Source organism: Tupaia chinensis, unplaced genomic scaffold, assembly GCF_000334495.1.
Source record: "Tupaia chinensis unplaced genomic scaffold, TupChi_1.0 Scaffold000195_1, whole genome shotgun sequence".
In the NCBI taxonomy this organism is placed as follows: Eukaryota; Metazoa; Chordata; class Mammalia; order Scandentia; family Tupaiidae; genus Tupaia; species Tupaia belangeri.
The window spans coordinates 838,367-847,749 of record NW_006159670.1 but is presented as its reverse complement, the minus strand read 5'-3'; the positions used below and the strand labels follow the sequence as shown (position 1 = coordinate 847,749).

Below are 9,383 nucleotides of genomic sequence, written 5' to 3'. Positions count from 1 at the left end.
TAAAAACAGGAAATAAGGGATGTATTCACAGGTATAAGACTTCCCCCCCCCCCCCCCCGCATCTTCTCCCGGCTCACTTCACCTCTGCCTGTTGCCACCTCCATCAGCTCACCGCAGATCTTTGGCTTTCTGTCCAAGGGCATCTATGACACCCCAGGGTGAGTTCCCAGCACTCATGCATCTGCAACCTGTAACACTGGCTGGGGCATCACCGACCACAGATGGGAGAGGGGCTGCGAGCCAAGAATGCAGGTGGCGCCTAGAAGCGGGAGACATGCAGAGTTGGATTCCCCAGTCTCCGAGGGAATGCAGGGCTGCTGTCTGATGTGTCACTGTCCCGCAGACCCAGGTGACACCTCTCCTAGGGATAAATCTTCTCACTGCAATACATAAGGATTGAAATATAGCCACACGTCCTTCGACCTTACTCCTCTAAGAGGTGAAGCTTAATTAATATTCAGTGTGGAGCTGGGCTTCAGGACCCGATTATTTATTTTTTGAAAGATGCAGGATCTTACTATGTTGCCCAGGCTGGCCTTGAACTTGCAATCCTCCTGCCTCAGTCCCTTGAATAGCTAGGATTGCAGTGTGTACCATGTGTTTGGCCTCACTTCCTTTTTTCTTTTTTTCTTGGAGAGGTGGCGCGTGCGCTTGCCAGACAGAGACAGAGAGATAGAAAGTGAGAAATCACCCCCCAGGGGGGATGGCCACTCTTCAATCCCTTCTCCTCCATTCTCCTCTCGGGATCTTGGGCATGCACGTACATGCGCCTGGCGTGAGTTTAAGCCACCGGGTCCGAGACTCAAACCACGGTCAACTACGTGGGAGTCCAGCGACATAGCCATTATGCTAACTGCTGGTCCCTGGCCTCACTTCCTTTCTTAAAAAATGACATATGGCATGTATACTACCCTGAGCAAGATAAGAGAGTGAGAAAGCATCCTGGGGAAGGGGGTGGGGGAACCACTCCACAATCTCTTCTCCAGCCTCCCTTTGGAATTTTGGGCGTACATTCACACACACTCAGTGTGTTTTTCAAGCCACCAGATCAGGACCAAACCAGGCAGGCGGCCCTGTGGGATTCAGCTGCCTTAACCACCACACCTTCTGGCTGGCTCTAATCTCACTTCTTTTTTAAAAAAAAGAATTATTAGTTTAATTTATCATTATTATTATTGTTGTTGTTAATTTGATGAGAGAGAAGGACAGAAAGAAAGTGAGAAAGCAAACCGCCAGGTCCGGGACGTGAACCGTGGTCGCCCATATGGGAATCCAGCACCTCAACTACCATGCCACCTGCTAGCCCCAATGAATACGGCAGACATAATGGCCTGTGGCTTCGGAGACTAGGTCATGAATGGTGTCCTTTGTTCCTTCTTGCCAGGACCTTTGGGGTAAGCTGGTTGCCATGCTAGGAAGACCTTCAAGCAGCCTATGAAGGCCCACATGCCAGTGAAAACCCGAGACTGGGTGAGTCATCTTGGAAGTGGGCCCCCCAGTTTAGTCCAGCCCTTCAATGACTGCAGCCCAGCCGGACGTCCTGACTACAACCTCACGAGGGAGCCTCAATTAGACCACCCTGCCACGACACAGAATGACTGCTCTCCAAATGAGAAGTCACTAAGTTTTATTATAATCTGTCATACAGATAGATGCTCCTCTACTTAGGATGGGGGTATATCCTGATAAACCCCCTGTGAACTGAAAATATGTGCCAAAATGTATTAAATACACCTAACCTACCAAACATACACATGTCCAGAACACTTACAATGCAATCGGGCACTTAGCCTGCAATCGGGCACATTCATCTAACACAAAGCCTATCTTATAAGAAAGTACTGAATATCTCAAGTAGTTTGTTGAATACTATACTGAAGGTGAAACACCCATGTAATCCTTATTTTAGTGATGAGAGGAACTTCAAAAAGCTTGTGGAAAAATAGAATAAAAATATGAGCTTATTTTGGTGCAAAAAAACTTTTGACATCCATACATATTTTTCCATGGACTTTGTGAAGACCCCTCCCATGTACCAGCATAGTCCACAAGGAGCCACATACCAGGAAGTAAGCCATCGCAGTGTCCCTGGTACAAAGACCCTGGAGAACACCTTGGGTCTTCACTGGGAACGGGCAGATACCATGGAGCCCTGCGGATCAGAGGCAGTACTACCAACGCGATGGATGCAAAGTAAAACGGACAGATCTTCTAACAGTATTGAGCTAAAATGTTCACAATCTATGTAAATCAGAAACACAGATTTGGGTACATACACAAAAGAAGTAAAGGAAGAGACTCAAGCAGATATTCCTACCCATGTTCACCACAGCATGAGCCGGATCAGAGGAAAGGCAGAGCACTCACGCCCACAGATAAGTGGATAAAGAAACCATCGCACCCACGTGCAGCAAACACTACTCCGTCTTACAAAGGCAGGGGTTCTGACACATGCTGCATGTGGAAGAAGCTACAAGACATTGCGCTGAGTGAAATGAACTAGTCACGGAAGGGCAAATATCATTTTTCTTCATGAGGCTGCCAGGAACTGAGGACGGCCAATGAGGAGATAGTGCTTCATGCTCAGTTTCAATCAGAGATGATGACGAGGGTCTGGAGACGGATGGTGGGGACGCTGCACGACAGTATGAACGTACTCACCACCACAGAGCCATACACTTAAAAACGATAAAGATGATGTATGTTATGTCTATTTTATCACTTTTTTAAAAGTTTTGCTGTAAGGTGCAAGTGCTTTCTGGAGACAGAGAGATAGAGAGACAGAGAAATAAGAGAGAAAAATAGAATCAAAACATGAGCTTATTATAATCACTCCCTCATCTCCCAAGGGGAATGGCCACACAACAATTCCTTCTCTTCCATTCTCTCAGAATTTTTTTTTTTTTTTTTGGAGAGGTTTTTGTTATAGGGCATTGCGCTCGCCAGAGAGACAGACAGAAAGTGAGAATTTACCCCCCTGGGGGGATGGCCACGCCGCAATCCCTTCTCCTCCATTCTCCTCTCGGGATCTTGGGCACGCACGTACATGCGCCCGGCGTGAGTTTAAGCTGCCGGGTCCGGCACTCGAACCGTGGTCAACTACATGGGAGTCCAGTGACACAGCTATTACACTAACTGCTGGTCCCATTCTCTCAGAATTTTGTACACACGCCAGGCATATTTTTGAAACCACCGGGTGTAGGACTTGAACCACAGAGCTGGCTTTGTGCGTCCAGTCGCCTTAACCTCCATACCACCTGGCTGGCCTTATCATAAACTTTTTTTAAAAAACCTCATAACTGATTAAAAAAAGACATAAAATGATGCTATTTCACAAGAATTCATGCATATTTAAGAACACGTCTGAATGAGTGCGTACGGTAGAATGGATGAGGGTGCTGGAATAATGGACAGAGGTTTGCCTTACATGGACTGATGATGTCACCATTTGACGTACAAAAGTAATTTAAAAATTTTGGCACAGGGTATATGTACTTGCCAGAGTGACAGAGAGAGGGAGAAAGAGAAAGCACCCCTTAATGGGGCATGGTCACGCTGTCATCCCTTCTCCTCCACTTCTCCATCCTGTAGGGATTTGGGGCATACAAGCACATCTGCCTGTTTTGTTTTTACTCCCAAGTCACTGGGTCAGGGACTCAAACCACACAGTCGGCCATGTGAGATCAATGTCTCTCAACCACCAGGCCACCAGCTGGCCCCCAAACAATTTTTGAGAATGTATCTACTGGATAACATGAGATGCTACCTATACTATAACAAAAGCTAGTATACCTTTCCTTGCAACACTTAACCCTACAGAGACCATATTACTCACTGTTAGAACTGAAAGATCTAGAAGGCCCTTTATCTAAACTTTTCACTGCACATTAAAGATGCTAAGTAATTCAAAAGTAATTATTATTTTTTGAGAGGTTTTTGCTGTAGGGCGTGTGCACTCGCCAGAAAAACAGAGAGAGACAGACAGACAGAAAGCGAGAAATCACTCCCCAGGGAGGATGGCCACGCACGCACACGTGCCCGGTGTGAGTTTAAGCCACCAGGTCTGGGACTTGAACTGCAGTCGACTACATGGGAGTCCAGCGAAATAGCCATTACGCCAACTGCTGGTCCCAAAATTAATTATTTTCAAAATTATCTGACTCCAAGTAGATTTTATAAAAATTCAGTGTGTCAAAGAGAAATCCTCTAAATAAGAAGATATCTTATATTATAAAGCGTTTAAAGATCCTCGGAGCACCCAAACAATCAGTGTCTCACTTGCAATAAAAATAAAATATAGTTCCATTCTGAGTTTTGTAATGGACTGACTGGGTTGTTGGAAAAGTCATGACATATTTTTTTCTATGTAAACGTGTCATGACTTTTCTGTCAATCCAGTATTCACTCTTACTTGGCTATCTGACTCATCAGCACCTTTCACAGGCCTGCCATTTAGTGGGTGCTCTAATAAACAGAATGTATCCCCTCAAAGACTATTCATCTTTTCTTTATCATGATGCTCTGTCCCAGGGTTCCCCAATCCCCGGTCCATGGACTGGTATGGTCTGTGGTCTGTTAGGAAGAGGGCGGTACTGCAGGGGAATGAGCAGCTCAGTAGGCAGAGGTTCATCTGTGTTTACAGCCTCTCCCCATCATTGGCATTATTGCCTGGGCTCTGCCTCCTGTCAGAATAGCGGAGGGCAGAGGGCAGCTTTAGATTCTCATCAGAGCCCCCGATGTAAAACAAGCTCAGGGGTCCCACTGATTCTGCATGACAGTGAATTGTGTAATTATGTCATTACACATTACTATAATAATAACGGAAAGAAAGTGCACAACAAGTGTAATGCATATGAATTACCCCAAAGACACTGCCTGGTCAGTAGAAGAACTGTCTTCCTCAAAACCAGTGCCTGGTACAAAAAGGTTTGGGACCACTGCTGTATTCCATTCTAGGCACTGTGAAGGTAAACGTCACTCAGACTCTAACACAAAAATAAGGGCGGAGAAGTCACAACTGAAGAGAGCATTTAAACATACAGGAAAGTACAGAAGATTGGTTAAATTCTGTGAAACCAGTAACAGGACAGAATAGGCAAAACAGTAAAATAAAAATCTACACAACAATTAAGACAAATTAAAAAAATCAACGGTCTTATTTCAGTTCATAACGCATACTTATGAATATTTCTCAATTTTTTAATAGCCCAATTCTAGATATATCAATTAACAGTGAATAATTCCAAAGATCTCTAAAGCTAACAACTTAGCCAAAGAGTAGATATTTTATACCATAAGCACAATGAAATCAAGCTTTTTCAATTTAGTTCTTTGTTTCTTATTTAATTCAGAAAAATATCTCAATCTAATGTTGTTCTATTTAGAAGTATTTGTAAGATTAATGAGCTGGTTTCTAAAGAGCATGGTTATGAATGCCATTAAGAAAACTGTTTCCTCTCCAAGTGCTTAGCTACCAGCTATTTTAGAAAACATTCTTATTTCATAGTTAAAACCCCACAATCAAGTAATATTCTTTTTATTTAATGAATAATTTGTCAGTGACATACTACTTTTCAGATCATAGTATCTTGTATTTTATGCAATAGGAGAGATAATAAAATAGTTTTACAAAACTAGAATAAAACAGAAGACTTAAGTTTTACAACCTTATCCGTGACCTTGGGTAAAGTCACTACATATCTGATTAAGAGTACTAACATTTAATATGAAAACAATGCTACTCGAAGCTATTTAAACAGTTAAAGAATAATTTGTGTAAAAATAAGAATTTCATGAACTCTCAAGGCCTATACTAATTGGAAATCAAAGGGTATTATTCATAATATTCACAATATATGACAGCTTTTATAGCTTGTCAGATTTTTAAAGAGACCCTAAATACTATTAACCTTGACATAGAAGATCACATCCTTTTTAAAGCAGAAACATTTTTTTAAAGAATAAGATTGTCTTAATAAAATATTTATGTAGTCTTCTTTATTCAAGGTCAAATGTTTATTATCTGGAAAAAAATGAGACAAAAGTATAAGTTCACTTAAGACTTTCTGACATATAAACACTCAGAGGCACTGTCCCTGATGCAGAAGGGCTTTACAAAGCCACTGCCACCCTTGTTCAGGGAGTGGGGAGGTGTGGCAGGCTGAACCCATAAATATGCATAAAGAGAAGGCATTTAAAACTGTAGTCATCTGAAAACTTACAGTATTAGCCATTTAAGTAAGAACAAAAAGAACTGCAATAAAAAACGCTTTGTATCAAGAGTCTCTGAGTATTCAACAGAAATACATCTAAAAGCAAAGCCATGGTGCTCGCATTTGCCTGTACAGTTTACTTAATGCTATCTAAAAGTGACCACAGGAAGTAAAAAATTACTTGATGTAGATCTTAAGTATGAGGCCTATGAAAAATGTATCACCATAATTTTTCAAAGTAATCTACATTAAAAGTGATTTGCTCTGGAATGACAAAAAAGCTATAGTGACAAAGGAAAAGACCACCATTTGATATGAAATTTATTTTCTCTAAGACTCATGTTAAATCAATGAAATTGAGCATCTCTTTTGGCATGCAGAATCAAAGTCCAATCGCTCACAGCCTGATGATTTTCCTACTTTAAAAAGCTGTATTTCTCTTATTCAGGCCGCAGTGGCAATCCCTGGCTTCTTGTAAACCGGCTGGAGTGTACCCCGGCAACCCAACCGCTGCGCCGGCTCGGCCCCCTGCAGTTGCCTTTCCAGCCTGACAGAGGGAGGAAAGCGCCGCTGCAGTCCTCCGGGAAGAGCCACCCTGCGATCTGCAGCTAACAAAGACACTGCTATCTCGTCGCCACCCCATTCCCAGGGAGCTCACTGACAGGGCTCGCACACGCAGGCACGTCACGGGGACCAGCATTGGGGCCAGCTGAAGACCTCGCTTGGGCTAGCGGCCCCTGCCCCTGCCTCGGCCCGGTCCCCACGTCCCCTGCAGCCCGGTCTGCGAGATGCCAAAAGCGGCCGGGCAGCGCCGTGACTCTTTCGGCCACCACTGCGTGCGTCCTTGGCCAGCGAGGCAAAGCCGCCTCCCTTTCAATGGGCTCGCGCGCCCCTGCTCGCCATGAGATGCCCATTCTTTGTTGTCCTCCACCCGTTTCCCAGACACGGCCACTGCGCCCGCTCTGCCCACAGGCATTACCCCACCACCCCTCGGAGCAGCCTGTCCTCGCCGCACCCCCTCCCCCGGCAGCCTGGCCCGGAGCACAGGAAGTCCACCTCGGTGCTGCAGTGGGGGTGGGGTGGGCTGGGGTGGGGGCGACCATCGCGCCCGCACCTACCCCATCTCCGAGCCCAGCAGCACCTCCATTCCGTCTCCAGTGACACCCAGGCGGGCTGCGCCAATACAGCCACATGCCGGTCACGTGTGCCCGCACTCGGCCAATCAGCAAGCTCCCGACGGGAGCCGGGAGCGCCCGGGTCCGCACCCAGCAGATTTCACAGCCGCTTCCCGCTCCGTGTCCAGCCCGCACTCGGCGACAGGGCCCGCCGCCAGCCCTGCTGGTGCACCGCCCCGCGCCAACGCCAGCCCTGCCAGCCCCGCGGGTGCAACGCCCTGTGCCAACACCAGCCCTGCCAGTGCACCGCCCGGCACCAACGCTAGCCCTGCCAGCCCCGCAGGTGCACGGTGTACTGCGCACCGCCGCAGCTCCTCTCCCGGCCGCTGCGGAAGCAGACCGGCTGACAGGCAGAACAGGGCAGGGCAGGGCAGGACAGGGGCGTCGGCAGGGCAGCGCTCCGGCGATGCTGCGGAGGGAGCGCGAGCGCGGGCTACGATGTACACGTGTGCAGCTACCAGACGTGCTACCAGATGGATCTCAGCGCACCACGGAAAATAGACCTGCTGCGCGAGGGGCTGGAACCATGTCTGAATTAAAAGTACAGTCACCAGAAAGGCTGGGAGGGGGGCACTGCTCAAGAGTGGAGGTTAGAGCTCCAAAGGCACGAGGCTGGAACCTTCACTGCTGCTATCCTACCCTGACTTCCATCACACTCTGAGTTTCCAAGTCCTCCTCCATGGAATGAAGTTGTCCATACCTACGAAGCGGTATTTGCAGCAGGGCCCGATAGAGAGCTGTTGGCCACGACTAATCTGGCAATGTTTTTTAAATATTTATTTATTAAAAAACATGGAATGTTTTTTTAAATATTTATTTATTATTTTCCAAATGTGACCAGAGAGGGAAACTGAGAAAGCAAGCCACCATGTCTTGGACCCAAACTGGAGTCGGCCATGTGGGAGTCCAGTACCCCAACCACCAGGCCACCTGTTTTTGTATTTATTTATTTTTTTAATTTGTCAGAGGGCTCATGCACTTGCCTAGAAAAACATAAAGTGAGAAAGCGCCCCCCATGGGAGATGATCACAACAACAATCCCTTCTCTTCCATTTCTCTTTCCTTTCGGGACGTAGGGCATAAGTGTTTTCAAGCCACCAGATCTGGGACTCCAACTGCAGTCAGCCATCTGGGATCCTGCTGCTTTAACTACCACAACACCAGCTGGCTCAAATTACTACTTTTATGAGTTAAAAGGGCAAAATTCAAACAGCGAGATTTAAGGTTAGATTTAGGTTTTGTTTTATATAGGGGAAAACCCACTGTTCTCATCATCTATTCTCACTGTTGTCAGGGCACACGTGCACTTGTCAGAGACAGGAGGAGAGGAGGAAGTCTCTCACCAGGATGGCCACACTGTGATCACTGTTCCTCATCTCCCGCTCCTTTCAGGACTCTGGTATGCATGTCCAAGCACCCCCTGTGTTTCTCAAGCTGCCAGGTCTGAGCCTAGAGCCATGTGTGAGCCATGTGGGATTTGGCTGCCTTAAGTATGAGAGCACAGAGTTGGCCCCATTATTTATTTAAAATGTAAAACGAAAGCTTCAAACTTTTAAGTGCAGTATATCTGTTATAATCTTTTAAAATTAATAGTATGTAACGAAGTTACAAAATAGCATATCTGAAGCAATTCCATTGTATTTAAAATTGTGTGGCGCCAGGCCACAGTGTGGTAGTTGAAGCACCCAGACTTGGGAATATGGCTGAGATCTGGACCTGGAGGCTTGAGAAAAACACTAGGCACATGTGCATGTGTGCCCAAAATCCCCAAAGGAGGGAGAGATGGAGAAGGGATTGCAGTGATCATTCCCCATGAGAGGTGCTTTCTCACGCACTCTCTCTCTGGCAAGCAATCAATCAATAAAGTGAAAAAAATGAAACCGGTGTATAATAATAGAGTAACAGATACACAACGAAATGTTCTGAGGTCATCCTTGGAAGGTGAGATTATGGGATTTCTGCTTTTCTGCTGTGCTTTTTCATTTCTTCCTCTTTA

General features: G+C 46.0%; 1 protein-coding gene across 1 annotated transcript in view; it reads right to left on the bottom strand.

The window, feature by feature from the left end:
• APC (APC regulator of Wnt signaling pathway) overlaps positions 1–7,373 on the bottom strand; it is a 102,626-nt gene extending 95,253 nt beyond the window's left edge. Inside the window, exon 1 of the mRNA XM_027771200.1 lies at positions 7,331–7,373. The gene's annotated coding sequence lies outside the window, so the exon portion shown is untranslated. The remainder of the gene's footprint in view (positions 1–7,330) is intronic.
• Between the last annotated feature and the right edge of the window lie 2,010 nt (positions 7,374–9,383).